Source organism: Ursus maritimus, unplaced genomic scaffold (assembly GCF_017311325.1).
Source record: "Ursus maritimus isolate PB19 unplaced genomic scaffold, ASM1731132v1 scaffold_24, whole genome shotgun sequence".
In the NCBI taxonomy this organism is placed as follows: Eukaryota; Metazoa; Chordata; class Mammalia; order Carnivora; family Ursidae; genus Ursus; species Ursus maritimus.
This window is the reverse complement of record NW_024424897.1, coordinates 33,067-39,357: the sequence shown is the minus strand read 5'-3', so window position 1 is coordinate 39,357 and position 6,291 is coordinate 33,067. Positions and strand designations below refer to the sequence as shown.

Genomic DNA, 6,291 nt, shown 5'->3' with positions numbered 1-6,291 from the left:
AGCTCAGTGGGAAGGCGCAGAGGAGGTGGGCCAGCCCGAGTTGGGCCACTCTGCCTGGGGAAGGGGGGGCGAGGAGAAGGATCCTTGGCTGTGGCGGAAGCGTGTTTGGGAACATGCCCTTCCCAAGAAATCCCTAAAAAAAACACCTTGGGGTGTCCTTAGAAAGTAGCCTAGAGACTCAAAAGCAATTTTCTTTTCATATTTTGGATCTAATAAAAGGTATTCCCCGCACCCCCCCCCCAGTTTCAACATTTTCATAGATCCTTAAAAAAGCAAAAACCTTAAGAGCTTTGTGCTCTGACTTTAGGGTCTGATGACTAAAGGAACAAGGAATATCCAGACCTGCCCTCCTGGAGAGAGGTCCTCAGAGCGAGGGAGAAGAGCCTGCCCTTGTTTGCTTGGCCTGGCCTGGACGTGAACCAGGAGAAAGAGCAGCCCAGGCTCTGCATGCTCAGCACAATCGCTCTTACACATGAGCACACGCGTGTGTACACATGCACACCCGCCTGTGTGCACATACGCATATCTGCGGGTCTGCACACACGTGCACACGCACAGCCTTGCCTAGGGCACGTGTGTGGGCACACACAGCGGGGTCTCCCTGGGAGGAGCGACGGCTGTGCCTCCAGCTCCTGCTCCTGGGGTCCCCCACCCCATCCCACCGCTCCTGCTCCCAGTGCTCCCTGGGGTCCAGGCCGGCTATGGCCCCCCCGGGGCGAGGCAGGGTATGCCCGTCAGCGGGCAGCTGGTCCTGAGTCAGTCAGACCCTTCTCCTCTGCCCCCACCTCCAGGTGCAGACTTCTTTCTGTCCTCTCACCCCTTGTGCCATGAGGCACCCTCCCCAGTACCCAGAACTGGATCCATTGGATGGGTTGCCGATGTCCAGTTTCTCACCCTTGATCTCCTCTCACGCTCCTCCCTGGGTCTTTGAGTGCAAACATCTTGAATGGTCTGAGCTCAGGGAAGGGCACCTGTGCTTGGCCCCTGGATGTAGAGGGCATCTTCAGGGACATAGGGTGTTACTGCTCTAAATATTCCAAGCCCAGGTAGCTGCATCTACCCAGAGACTCTGGATGAGTGAGGGCTTTTGGGGTACACACACAGTTTGGCTGACTGGGGACAATCCCTTGGTCAGTTGGCGTTTGGATGGTGCCAGTGTCCCCCCAGCATCTGTGATGGGTTGAAAAGCATTGCGAGGGGGTCACATCTCCTCCAGTCCCTCCTGCTGTGTAGTGTTGGGCAGGGCAAGTGCTGGGACCTGCTCCTGGCAAGCTCTCCCTATTGCATACTTGTTAGGCCCCTCCTGGGCCTGGTGTCAGCAAAGAGCCTTTCTGACCTGGCAATGGAAATGTGTGTTTGAGCTTGGCAAAGTGGCTTGCTCTTTTCAAATCTTTGACTAAACTGCAAATGAGCACGGAGCTTCATGAAGCATGTAAATGTCATCCACTCCTGCCCCATACTTCACAGCTCTCTCCTGTCCCTGCTTGTCCATGATGCCCGTCTGGCCGTGGACTTCACCATATGGTAAGTATATGGATGGATGGCTTTCTTTTTAAAAAGTCTTAATGGCATAGCACAGCATCTGAGCACACTTATCAACCATGGAATGCTTCCCCAGGCTTTTGGCTCCCAGCCGACAGCTCACGGAGAGGCCTCGCAGCTCAGAACCCAGTCCCAGGCACCACCACCTGGGGAGGGTTTTTAAGCAGCACCAACTTTGCTTGGTAAAATGAGACTGCAGGCTGCACAGTCATGAGAGAGCAAGGGGGGCCCTTTCTTCCTTGGCATCTATTCCTCCATAGTTTCCAGATTGCCAGACCCACACCTGCCCATGCCAGGTGGGCCTCTTCCTGTGTGTCCTCAGGGACCAGCTTGGTCGCTGCCCCAAAGTCAAACCTTTATCACCTAGATCCTTGCAGCACTGACTGTTTCTGTGCCAATCTGCAGATGCACAAAAGGACGAAAGTTCAGGGCAGAGACTTCTTAGGGTGTTCAACCCTGCCCGGCTCCAGGAAGGACGAGCTCACACCAGGCCCTGTGCTGCGCATTTGACAGGTCCTGGGGCATCGTGTCCGATCCTCTGAAGGCACCCATCCTGCAGCTGAAGAAACAGGAATAGAAGTGGAGGAACTCGTCTAAGGCCGCACAGCAGGGAATACGATGGCACAGAAGCCTTCAGAGTCAGGACAGGCCCAGCCAAAGTAAGCTTGGCACTGCTCATGCTGCCTGACCATCCTATAAGGGCAGGACCCGCCTGGCTCCTGGTTAGGGGCTATGAGATAGCATCACGGTCCCCAGCCCACCCAGAGTGGCCAGGAGCATCACAGTAGGTGAAGTGGATGGGCAAGGCTGGGATGACCCTTGCCCCAACTGTAACTCCCCCACTGTTGCCTCCAGAAGCTGGAACTCCACCGAGAGACGGTTTTCCTGATGGAAGAGATCCTCTCCAGGCTACCTGGGCAGACCCCCAATCCTCAACCTCTTAGGAGAATGCTGCCCCTCCTCCACCTCTCCCCTATCCCTCCTCCTGCCCTTCCTCCATCTCCCCCGCTGCCCCCTCCATCCCTCCCCATCCCTCCTCCTGCCCTTCCTCCATCTCCCCCGCTGCCCCCTCCATCCCTCCCCTATCCCTCCTCCTGCCCTTCCTCCATCTCCCCCGCTGCCCCCTCCATCCCTCCCCTATCCCTCCTCCTGCCCTTCCTCCATCTCCCCCGCTGCCCCCTCCATCCCTCCCCATCCCTCCTCCTGCCCTTCCTCCATCTCCCCCGCTGCCCCCTCCATCCCTCCCCTATCCCTCCTCCTGCCCTTCCTCCATCTCCCCCACTGCCCCCTCCATCCCTCCCCATCCCTCCCCTTGCCCCTCCTCCATCCCTCTGGCAGTACTTGCTGCTTCCAGCATCTTCTCTCTGGCTGTGCAGGAGGGCAGTGACTGGAGCCTGCAGAGGTGACCTGTAGGTGTTCTGTTTCTGTATGGAGTGGCTGCAACTCTCAGAGGCACCTTTTGCAAATTGAGGAAGGGCCCCTGGGTGGCCCACAAGTGAGCATGCCTTTGGGCCCTGCCACCAACAGGGCCATTCAGTCAAAGCACACGTTCTTCCTCTAGTCTCTTTAGCTGGAGCTAGATTAGGGCTGGGCATGGGAATGGCTATTTGTCAGCAAAGAGGGCTTGGACTCAGGGCAGTGGCAGGTCAAGGCAGTGCTGGTAGGGAGGCTGCAGGGGGGGTGGCCGGCCCCTCCCCTGCTATCGCAGAGCTCTCGGGAACTTCACAGCCCAGAAGGAGCAGGGCTCACTGTGCTGACCCCAGCCTCCTCTGCAAGGCCCTAGACGCCTGGAGGGTAGCCAGGGACCCCCAAAGCCAGAGCAGCCTGGGCGTGGGGGTGGTATCCTGCTTTCAGCACAGGGGGCTAGAAGCTCTTGGTGTAGGGTCTGCAGGGTACACCTGGACATCTCATTCTGTCTTCAACAGGGTGCAGCTTGTTCCTGCTGAGTTCTCGTGGAGCGATGGCATTGACTAGAAAGCAGAGGGTGCATTTCTCACCAATATCCCCACCTGTGCTCCTGTAAGAAGGGGTAGGCCCGCAGCACTGACTTCTGTTGGCCTGATGGAGATGGTGTCCGTGCTGAGCATCATTTTGGGCTCCCTGAGCAGACACTGGCTGGGGGCGGGGGCGGTGTGAGGGGGAGGGGAAGGTAGATCTTCCCATAGGCCAGGGGTGGCTTCCTAGGTCCTGGGAACACAGAGCCCTGTTCCAATGGGGCAGCAGTTTTCTCATCAGTACAGAGGAGGGGGTGCACTGTGGGCTCAAACACTCCTTCCTGCATTCCCCAGAGAGCAGCTTCCCCAATGCCACCTGGTTGAGGTGAGGTACCTCGAGCTGGGCCGGCAGGCAGGATGTGTAGCCGGAGCCACTGGAGAGAACCCCCCCCCCCCCAAGAGGGTATAGGTGATGGTCTGGGCAGGGCAAGGGTCTGGGCAGGGAGAGGTGTGAGTGAGGGGATCCGGGTTGGGTGGAGGTCTGGGGGGGGGTGCTGTTCTCCCACTCATGTTCTGCGCAGAGCTCTGGACCCTCTCCTGGAATGACCAGACAGGCAAGTTTGGGCTCAGCCCTGTCCTGAGAGCAGATGAAGTCTGAGATCTGAGGAGGCAGTCCCATTGTGGGCATACGGGGTGCCCACGGCCTCCTTGCTACCCACCAGGCACATTTGGGGGCGGCCTGGGGCACCCTCAAGTTTCACTTTCTGGGCGTGCCGGCAGGACTCGGTCTTGCTCAGGTTTCTGCTCTTGGCCTCCTATCCTCATCAAGCCTGGTTCTGTGAACACACATCCAGGGTCCTCTCTCATAGCAGGGTCTACCTGGAACTTCTTTCCCTCACCTTTCTTCCGTTCTATATTTTCAAACATCTCTCATTACAGGCTGACCAGTGCCTGCAGCTCTGATCTGCTGTCCTACACAGTTTGCAGGGACACCATCTGTGTGTTAGGGTATCAGGAATCCCAGGAGAGGCCAGCCGCCTTGTTGGGCTCCATGGCCCCTTGATCTTGTGTCTGTGGCCTCCAGCTCCTTCTCTCTCATCCCTTGAGAGGCAAGTGCCCACCGCTCCTGTGCTTTACCAAGAGACGCCCGGAGGGTTTGGTGTGTCAGAATATGGTATTGTCTGTCTGGCTCCTTAGGGAGGGAGGCTGAGTCAGCTGCTGCTAGTGCCCATCTTGTCCTAATCACCTGTGGGGGTGCTCTGCAGGCTCCATCCTCCATTCCCTGTGTTTCTCAAAGGCTGCGAGGTGCTGGGAGCACCCTGGTAAGGGCAGCTGGTGGCAACGTGTCCTGGGGAGGTCAGGCGAGGCAGCTAAGGAACAGAATGTGCGTGCTGGGCCAGGCACACCCGCAGCATGTCTGGCCTCCAGGGGCTGTGGGTGGGTGGGGTACAACTCAGAGCTTTCTGGAGCTGAGTCACGCTCTGGCTCCAGGAAGCCTGGCCACATGACCTCCAAACTGAGGCAGCTTGGCTTTCTGCTGAATGTGAGCAAAGTTACTGCTGCTTCTGAAAGCAGAGGGGAGGGGAGGAATTTCGCTTGCAAGGGGCTCCAGCCAGGGCTGTGTGGGTGGGGGTCCCACTGGTTGAACACCCAGGCTGCTGCCTCTCGATCACTACTGCAGTGCCGCCTGCTGGCTGCGGGGAGCCTCGGTGTGGCCAGGCACCAGCCCTGGGTGGCTCCCCAGATCCAGGGCTTGCAAATCCCCAGGATGGGTTCAGACGACAGGTCGGGTGTAGGCTGCCAAGGCCAGGAATCTGGCCACCAATTTCTAGAGAGTCAGGAAAGACAGAAGCAAAGGTTTGGTGCCAGGTGCTGGGCTCCATCCCAAACCTACTTTTGCAAGTGGACAGGTGCTGGAGAGCTGGATGCTGAGCCCTGGTGACCTGTCCAGCTCTCCATCTGCCCTCCCCTAGCCCCTTCCCTTTGCAGGAAGCATCCTCCTATGGGTTTTGTGAGCCATGACACATAGGTTCCCACCGGGTGGTCCAGTCAATGCTACAGACACTCCAGGAGCTCAGAGGAAGGGGTGAGTGGCCTGAGCTCCAGTCTCATGGAGTGACCCTCAGTAGGACCTTCAGTGACCAGGCTGCAGAGCATGGAAAATAAATACTTTGAGGAAACTGTTACAAATTTGTGTGGTTTCTAAGTGTAGGCTTTGACGACCACTCAAGTCGGTGCATTTCTTTTTCACCGAGCTGCTCAGTGTCTCTGCCTCTGATCTTTTCTGGCCCTTCTGCCTGGACCCCTGTCACTCCCTGCATCCCCGCCTGCTCCACAAGCCCCCTCAGACCCGGGTGACAGTGGCCACCCCTGCACTGGGGGCCTTCCTGGGTCTTGCTCCTTCATCCTGTTCTTCAGGAGCTTGGTGTAGTTGTCTAGAAAAGCTAACTCTAACTGAAACCAACAGTGTGAAAGTAACACTTCACCTAAAAAAATACAGACATTTGAGCCTGATCTCCGACCTCCAGGTCTCTGCCACAAGTGGACAGTCTGCAGAGTCGGTTTCTACCCCTTACTTTAGCCACTTACTTCCTCAACCCAGCCCCAGCGAGAGCGTTTCCCCCTTACCTGGAATTCCTCTTGGAGGTAAAAAATCCCAAATTTCACTCTCTGCTGCAGACTGGCTTCTTTGCTCTGACACTTGCTGGTTACTCAGGTCAGTGGTTGGTGTATAAGCCTCTCTTGCCAGCTGGTCTCCCAGAGAGAGCCCCCTCACCCACCCCCGGAAGGCCAGGAGGTGCCTCCTACTCCTGGA

General features: G+C 57.5%; 1 long non-coding RNA gene across 1 annotated transcript; it reads left to right on the top strand.

The window, feature by feature from the left end:
• Window positions 1-280: 280 nt before the first annotated feature.
• On the top strand, window positions 281-5,662 carry LOC103665849. The gene is made up of 2 exons (XR_569418.2): window positions 281-2,201; window positions 3,468-5,662. It is a non-coding gene; the product is annotated as an uncharacterized LOC103665849 (long non-coding RNA).
• Window positions 5,663-6,291: the final 629 nt, after the last annotated feature.